This window comes from Haemorhous mexicanus, chromosome 19, assembly GCF_027477595.1.
Source record: "Haemorhous mexicanus isolate bHaeMex1 chromosome 19, bHaeMex1.pri, whole genome shotgun sequence".
Lineage (NCBI taxonomy): Eukaryota > Metazoa > Chordata > Aves > Passeriformes > Fringillidae > Haemorhous > Haemorhous mexicanus.
In genome coordinates, this window is record NC_082359.1 from 2,204,648 (window position 1) to 2,213,042 (window position 8,395).

Genomic DNA, 8,395 nt, shown 5'->3' on the forward strand with positions numbered 1-8,395 from the left:
CAGCTCCGCCCGCGCTCCCCGCCGCAGCGGCCTCGCACGGCAGGCGCAGTTACGGTGTCAGGTCTCCCTGCCCAGGAGCCGTCCTCCCGCTGCAGGAGGGCCTCGTTTACATCGAAATACCCTCGCAACAATTTTCACTGTTAGACTGGCCAAACTTCCAAATTCCGCTATTTTTCACCCTAAATTTGATCTTTGATTCAATGAAGTGGCTTCATTTTGCCTCTCTCTTTTCCCCTACTCCGGGTCTCTCCTTACACCGTTCAGCTGTTAGGGCTTGCCTACACTTGAAGGTTGCCTCTGGATTTAAGGACATATAAATCTGAAAGACAATTCTTGAATACATCTGGAAGGATTTACTCAAAATCAGTAATTTCTGAATAACTTGGTGCCCTGGCTCCCAGTTCACCCTCCTGTTAGCAGCAGGAGCAGGTAAGGCAAGGTTGGTAAAAGGCTCGTCTGTGTTTTTTCGACTGCTTTCTCTCCATTGCTCTAAAAGGAACTTACAACCTCCCCCTCCGGAGTCTGCCGCACTTAAATCCTCGCTCTGTCACAGCTGAAAAGTGGTACAAAGGGATCTAGGAATTCCCCAAGCCTTTGGCTCTCCAGGGCTTGTTTCACAGGTAAGGAATGCAGCGCCGGCCTCCCTCCCCGCGTCTCCCGCCTGTCTGCCCCTGCCGCGGGCACGGCTCGGGCTGGCCGTGCCAGGCTGTCCTCGCAGGGGCTGCTCAGGGCACGGGGACACCCCCGGTGCCCCGGTGCTGCGGGAGCCTGGCCTCGCCTCGCTGCGGCACAGCCCGGCCGGTCCGAGCCGCCCGCGGGGAGCGGGCCGGGGGCGCCGCCGGAGCCCCCCGAGCTGCGGCTGGCCTGGAGAGCCCTCGCTAGAGCGTGCAGGGGCAGATCTGGGCACTGCTCCGCCTCTACCTGAGCTGCAGCTATTGAGGTTAGCAGCAAATTGCGCGGCCTCATGGCTCGGGGATCTGGGCAAACTATTCAAAGCAGGAGAAAGTGTCTGATGGGTTCGCCAATGTTTTTGTTTGTGGACAACCCCCCAAAAAGACAGAAGTGAACCCTCCAGTTCTTACCAATGTGTTTGCTACTCAAAATTACTCCATGAGTCATTTGTGACTGAGTGTATGCCGTCAGTGGGTTTCTCATGTCCTCCTTTTATTTTGTTCTTTGAGCTCTAGCTAGTCCTCATTTGCTTGTGCCGAGTGGCTGATTTCAGTCCCCAGGTTCACACAGCAGAGCACTCAGCTCAGAAGGAAATACACAAGAACTACCTTTTTGTCCTATACAGTTTTTAGCAAGTAGAGTTGCAGCCTACAAATAATAATTTAAAAACGAACAAAAACCACCCAAACAAACAAACAAAAAACCATCAAAAACCTAAACAAACAAACAAAAAAACCCCGGCAAGTTGCTACCACTAAACAGAAGTCACAGAGTTTTCATGAGCAAATGGCATATTTCCTACGGGCCTGCCTCACCACCGCTCCCCAGGGATAAGAAAAAAACAGTGTCACAGGCAGGTGATGTTCCCTGGTGGCACTCAGCCCTGTGTCACCCCGGGTGCCCCTCCCCACACCCCATCTTCCTGTCTGCACCCTTGCTCCGCTACTCTTTAGCCCAAGTGCGCTGCCCGAAAGCCGCGTGTGTGACTGCGGGAGCTGCAGATGGCCCGGCGGGGCTGCGAGGGGAGGGAGGCAGCGCCCAGAGCCCGTCTCAGCTTTCAAGTCCCGTGCTCCAGGATCTACATGCCATTTCTTGGATGTGGTTTGCCCCCAGGGCAATCTCAACAGCTGTGAAGTTTCAACAGATGAACGATGTAGTTTTCAATAAATTTCACCAAGCAGAGGAAAGGATTTTAACTCGTTCATGCTAGCCCACTTTTGGTCTGAAGGCTCTTCTGGACCCGAATCCATTCAGGTCAGGAGTGTTTCCTGTTTGAGCCCAGGCACAGCTGAGCTACACTGAGGGATTTTCCCCATCAGAAGAGGCTTCTCTCAGCCATGCCTGTGGTTCCTGGGAAGTACAGGCACACCCCTGCCTCTACCTGTGCCACTTGAACCCAGTCTGGTGGAGGAAGGTACCAAACGTGGATGCCCTCAGCTCCTGGTGGGGAAAGCAGAGGCAGCAGAAGGACAATTTTCCAAATCTCCTTGTAGTAACTGCATCTTGGAAGTTCCATTTCCTTTGCACTCTCTCATCCAGAAGTGGGGCTTGTGCTGCTGGAGTCATGTTCTCATCCCAGCTGAAGGCTGATGCCATTCATTGTAACTGAAAGAGGGGCTTTTGTGTTCCCAAATTCTTCAGTCAGAGAAGTCAAGAAATTCCAGAACACGTCAGGTGTCTCCTCAGATCACGAGGACAATTACTGTGAATTCACCTGCTGTACACAGGATGAGACAGCAAGCCTGAGTCCTGAGGTGAAAAGCCAGCACAGGGTTTTGGTGCATGTCTGGGGGGTCTGAGCAGTGGGGCTGTGACCTTTGCTGCCTCTCCTCTGGCTGGGATCTGTCAGGAGTCCAAAGCAGAGAGCTCACACCCTTGCAGGAGCTGTCAGTGCTGAGTGAGCCCTGGAGGGTCTCACACCTCCTCAGGCTCCCTGCTTCCCCTGGCCCGGCCTCACCTTCAGTGTCCAGGCCCAGGGCTGAGCATTTCCCCCTCACCCAAATGAGTGCCCAGAGGCCACTCCCTCCTGCTCCTGCACAGCTGCTCCCTGGCCAGGCTGGGCCCCTTCTCTCTTCAGACAGACAGACAGCAAACCTCTCCAGGAGCTGCCCCTGTGGTTCCCCACAGCTCTGGAGGGCACTGATGGAGTTTCCCTGTAGTGAAACAACACAGGACCAGCTACTGCTCGAGGATGGGTCTGTGTGAGGCAGGGTGCCCATGACCTTCAGGAAGCTCTTAGCACCAACCCAGGAACAGCTACTGCTCTGAGCCAGAATGTGGCAGTGACTGCCTCCCCACCTCTCCCCCTTCCCAAGCAAAGACACAGTTCATATGGCACCCCAAGAGATCTTGTGGGTTCTGCAGCCTCCACACAGCAGTGCAGACACCTGTGATTTGGGGTGTTTTGTCCCAGCTCTCCAAAATGTTTCATGAGTTTTAGTCACCACATTGCTCTCCCTGTCCTACTGAGGCTCCCCAGCCATCAGCTTCCAACAGAAAATTATAAGACAGAAACTAAATATCAGATCCCGTTTCTCCTTTCTAAAAGAAGCCAGTGGTATCTCCTTTTCACATGGAAAGTCAATAACCCTGTAAATGCACAGGGCAGCCTGGTTGTGCACTCTGATTTCTCATGATTTCTGCTGAAATGCTTTCAGGTGGCATCTCTGCCAGAGTCATCCGTGGGCTCCTCCACAGGAACACTGCAGACATCCTCTGTAGGAGCAGCCTGACCTTTTGAAAAGTCGGTGACCTGAGCAAACCCCTCAGCTCTCTGGAAAGGCTGGGCACTGTGGGTGCTGTGCTGGATTCATTCCCAGCCTTGGGCAAGCTCTCCTGGTGCTCTTTTCAGATGGTTCTTCAGAGGGGTCTCTGGGTGCTCCCCTGGATCTGAGGCTGCCACAGGGAGTTTGTGACAATTCGGTCTCAGAGTTCAGCATTTGCAGCTCAAGAGAAAGTGGGGAAACACTTGGGGAACTGATCTCTGCCACTGTCCCACCAATTTATTCCAGTGACATTTGCCAGTGGCAGTGCAGTGTGTGTCATGCAGAGCATCCAGGGCAGTGTGGAATGGCAGGAGATGGCATCACTGCTGTGCACAGTTACTGCTGCAGAGGCACTTTGCATCCCAGAGGGAGCCAGGAGTGCATCACACCAATAAAATCCACATTTCTGTGGTCTCTCTTCGTGGGTATCTCCTCTGGGCTGAATTTTCTTGCTCTCCTGTCTTTTTTCCCCCTGGCTCACATCCCCACTGCCTTCACATGGATTTATTCAGGCAGAGCCCCGTGTCTGGCTGGTTCTGCTCACTCAGCACCAAGCAGCCCATGAGTGCAGCTCCCATCCTGCCGAGGTGTGGGGAGCCCTCTCTCCTTGCTGCTGCTGGCCCTGCCTTGCCGAGCCAGCCTGCACATCCCGGGGACAGACACCTCTCCCCTGCCGCAGCGAGCCTGCCCCAGGGCACGATGCCAGAGCAACGTGGAGGGGCAGGAGGGTCCCAGCGCTGTGCCGAGAGGAGCTGGGGGAGCGGGACTGCTCCAGGGAGGGGAGTTCAGCAGCTGAGGAGGGGGGAGAGGGAGCTGAGGGGCTTGGCAGCTCTGAGCAGAAACGTGCGTGAAGAAAAGCCTCGACCCAACCCTGAATTCCACAGCTCGACTCCAGGGACAGGGAGAGGGAGAGGACAGGACGGGACAATTCCAGCAGCCCTGCGACTTGTTCATAAAAGCCTCATCTCCCCAGCCCTGCCTGCCTCCTCCCCCATCGCCTCCACAGCTCACGCTGGGTTTTATTAACGCAGTTCCCCTCAGGCTAGAGGGAATCACGTCCCAGGAGACATTCCAGTCTCAGATCAGCTTCGGAGGGGATCAGAGGGAGCCAAGGGTGGGGGGCGTTTCACCGGGCCGTTCCGTTCACGGGGAGCTGGCAGGTCGGGAGCGCTGCAAGACGGCACTAGCAGGCTCCTTATCAGAGCCCGAGCAGCCGCGGGCTGCAGCCGAGCTCTGCCCGGCCCTGTGTCCCAGCCCCTCGTGCTGTGCCCGGCTCTGTGTCCCAGCCCCTCGTGCTCTGCCCAGCTCTGTGTCCCAGCCCCTCGTGCTCTGCCCAGCTCTGTGTCCCAGCCCCTCGTGCTCTGCCCAGCTCTGTGTCCCAGCCCCTCGTGCTGTGCCTGGCTCATTGTCCCAGCCCCTCGTGCTGTGCCCTGCTCTGTGTCCCAGCCCCTCGTGCTGTGCCCTGCTCTGTGTCCCAGCTCCTTGTGCTGTGTCCGGCTCTGTGTCCCAGCCCCTCGTGCTGTGTCCAAGGCTCTGTGTCCCAGCCCCTCGTGCTGTGCCTGGCTCTGTGTCCCAGCTCCTCGTGCTGTGTCCAGCTCTGTGTCCCAGCTCCTCGTGCTGTGCCCGGCTCTGTGTCCCAGCCCCTCGTGCTGTGCCTGGCTCTGTGTCCCAGCCCCTCGTGCTGTGTCCAGCTCTGTGTCCCAGCCCCTCGTGCTGTGTCCAGCTCTGTGTCCCAGCTCCTTGTGCTGTGTCCAGCTCTGTGTCCCAGCCCCTCGTGCTGTGCCTGGCTCTGTGTCCCAGCTCCTCATGTTGTGCCCAAGGCTCTGTGTCCCAGCCCCTCGTGCTGTGCCCAGCTCTGTGTCCCAGCTCCTCGTGCTGTGTCCAAGGCTCTGTGTCCCAGCTCCTCGTGCTGTGTCCAAGGCTCTGTGTCCCAGCTCCTCGTGCTGTGTTCAGCTCTGTGTCCCAGCTCCTCGTGCTGTGCCCAGCTCTGTGTCCCAGCCCCTCGTGCTGTGCCCTGCTCTGTGTCCCAGCTCCTCGTGCTGTGTCCAGCTCTGTGTCCCAGCCCCTCGTGCTGTGTCCAGCTCTGTGTCCCAGCCCCTCGTGCTGTGCCTGGCTCTGTGTCCCAGCCCCTCGTGCTGTGTCCAGCTCTGTGTCCCAGCCCCTCGTGCTGTGTCCAGCTCTGTGTCCCAGCTCCTTGTGCTGTGTCCAAGGCTCTGTGTCCCAGCCCCTCGTGCTGTGCCTGGCTCTGTGTCCCAGCCCCTCGTGCTGTGTCCAGCTCTGTGTCCCAGCTCCTCGTGCTGTGCCCAGCTCTGTGTCCCAGCCCCTCGTGCTGTGCCTGGCTCTGTGTCCCAGCCCCTCGTGCTGTGTCCAAGGCTCTGTGTCCCAGCCCCTCGTGCTGTGCCTGGCTCTGTGTCCCAGCCCCTCGTGCTGTGCCCGGGCCGCCGGGGCCTCAGCAGCAGCTCCTCGCCGGCTCCTCGCCACCACAGCCCCTGCAGCTGCCCGAGCAGTGATTCCCCTGGCCAGGAATGGGAGCTGGCTCCCCGGCGTCTGGCTCCCCAGGTGAATTGCGGTGTGCCCTGAGCCTACGCCAGGAAAATGCCAGCAGATGAAACTGCATCTCAGGCCAAGAGACACGAAGATGGATGTGTTTTCCTCGCCAGGCTTATCTCACAGGCAGCTCTTCCCAGCCGAGCCCGGCTGTGTTTGTGTGCGCTCGGCTCCTGGCACGGGGCAGGGATGATCAGACACAAACACTGCGGTTGGTGAGCTCCCCGAGCTCGGCCCTGCCCTGCCCGCACTGCGGCACCGAGCTGCTCCTGGGGCAAAGCCAGCGCTGGGCCCGGGGCTGGGGCTGGGGCTGGCCCAGGGGATGAGTCCAGAGCTGAGCCCAGGGCTGGGGCCAGGGCTGAGACCAGAGCTGAGACCAGAGCTGAGCCCGGCGCTAGGGCTGGGGCTGGGCCCAGGGGATGAGTCCAGAGCTGAGCCTGGGGCTGGCCCAGGGGATCTGTCCAGAGCTGAGCCTGGGGCTGGGGCTGGGTCCAGGAGCTGAATCCAGGGCTGAGCCCAGGGCCAGGTCCGGGGCTGCTGCAGAAGGGAGAGGAAGAGCTGGAGGACCCTACAGCTGCTTGGCCACCATGTGAGATGCACTGTGAGCTGCCCTGCTCTGTGAGCTGCCCTGCTCTGTGAGCTGCCCTGCTCTGTGAGCTGCCCTGCAGTGTGAGCTGCCCTGAAGTGTGAGCTGCCCTGCAATGTGAGCTGCCCTGCTCTGTGAGCTGCCCTGCTCTGTGAGCTGCCCTGCACTGTCAGCTGCACAGGGGACAGGCTGTTGCTGTCTCTGTGCTCCCCCAGGGGCCCCTTCCCAGCCTGGAGCCGTGAGGAGTGCAGTGCACCCCTGCAAGGTGAGGAGCAGCACGCTCCTGCCACCATGTCCCTTGTTCCGAGGTCAGGGGAGCGGCAGTGCCTGCCCAGCAGCCCTGCAGGCAGTCACAGCCCTGCCCCACACGTGCCCCTTGGCTTCATAAGGGCACTGCATCAAGCTGATCCCAAAAACGTCTGACTCTGCTCTGCTGGGTTCAACCCAGAATTAAAGTCAAAGAAAGGGGAGGGCAAAAGAAAATAGATGTAGAATAAATAGTAGGGAATCAAGCAAGGCTTTCTTCACAGTGAGACTGACCTAGCTAAGTTGAAGTCTGGAAAACTTTGGTGTTTTCAAGGTTCACTGTTTGGACCCAGGACAGTCTGCACAACTCCAGCATTTCCATTTGAAAGATTTTTAAAAAACCCAAAAGAGACTTGAAGCAAAGCACTTTGCTGACTAACATACATTTTATTTTACATATTACTTTACCTTTCCATTTGTGAGTTCAGGCCCAAAGGCCAAGTTCCCACTCCACAACCTCTTCTTGCCCACTCCCCATGCCCATGTCTCGGGCTGCCAGCAGAGGAGGAGAACTGGGTAATTCAATCATGTTGACGTGGGCAGTTCACTGCACATGATCCCCAGCCTTGTTTGCACCCACCACCACCTGTACAAATACCCACCTTGGCTGCCCAGGAGAAAAACAAGGTGCCAGGGCCAGAGAAAAGGGGAATCCCAAAAGCAAGAGGGGAGAACAGAGACTTGCCTGATGGGGACATGTCCTCATTTGTCACCCACTGAGCAGTGATGCTGGAGACATCAGTTCATGAGGTTATCTCCTACAGAGACAGCAGGAAAGACATCAGAGAAATCAAAGGGTTTTGGCTCCTGGAGCCTCTTCCAGCAGCTCAGGGAAATGCCCAGGGGGCGTAAAGCTCCGCCCTGACTTTGCAGGGGACCTCAAGCCAGGTCCCCAGGCACACAGAATACAGCTGTGAAAGTCACACCAGGGAGGTGACAGGAAACAAAGGACTTCAGACAGACAGGCTTAATCCATTTAAATTCAGTTTCTCTCTCAGTTCCCTCCCCTTTCCCCTTGGCTCTCATCAGAAGCTCTTCCCCCACCTCCCCTCAGCCCCAAGTGCCTCACAGCAGTATCACACCCAAGTGGCCCACGGGCTGAGGGAGTTATTTCACCTCTTTGCTGCTCACAAAGAATCAAACCTGCTGTTCTCTTCCTCTGGCACAGCCCCTTTCCCCCTAACACCTACTGGGTGTAGAGTGAGGTTATCCCCAGCTGCTGGTTCCTGCTGAGACTCACATTACGATGCTGCTTTGCCTGCCCAGGTGTTCACAAGGCTCTCCTTGTTGGGAAGCCCCAGGGGAGTGGGAGAAGAGCTGATGCTTGTGGTCAGAAGGACTTGGAAAACTCCTGACAGCTCTGCCGCTTGCTGGGGCTGGAAGGCCCTGAACAGGTGCTGAGCAAGAAGAGCTCCATGTGGGGATGCTAAATCAGCAACATCGGGGACCAGCGGGACCTCTCAGCCATGAGAACTTCCACCGAGCTCCTGCAGCCATCCTGAGAAGCCCAGCCTGGCAG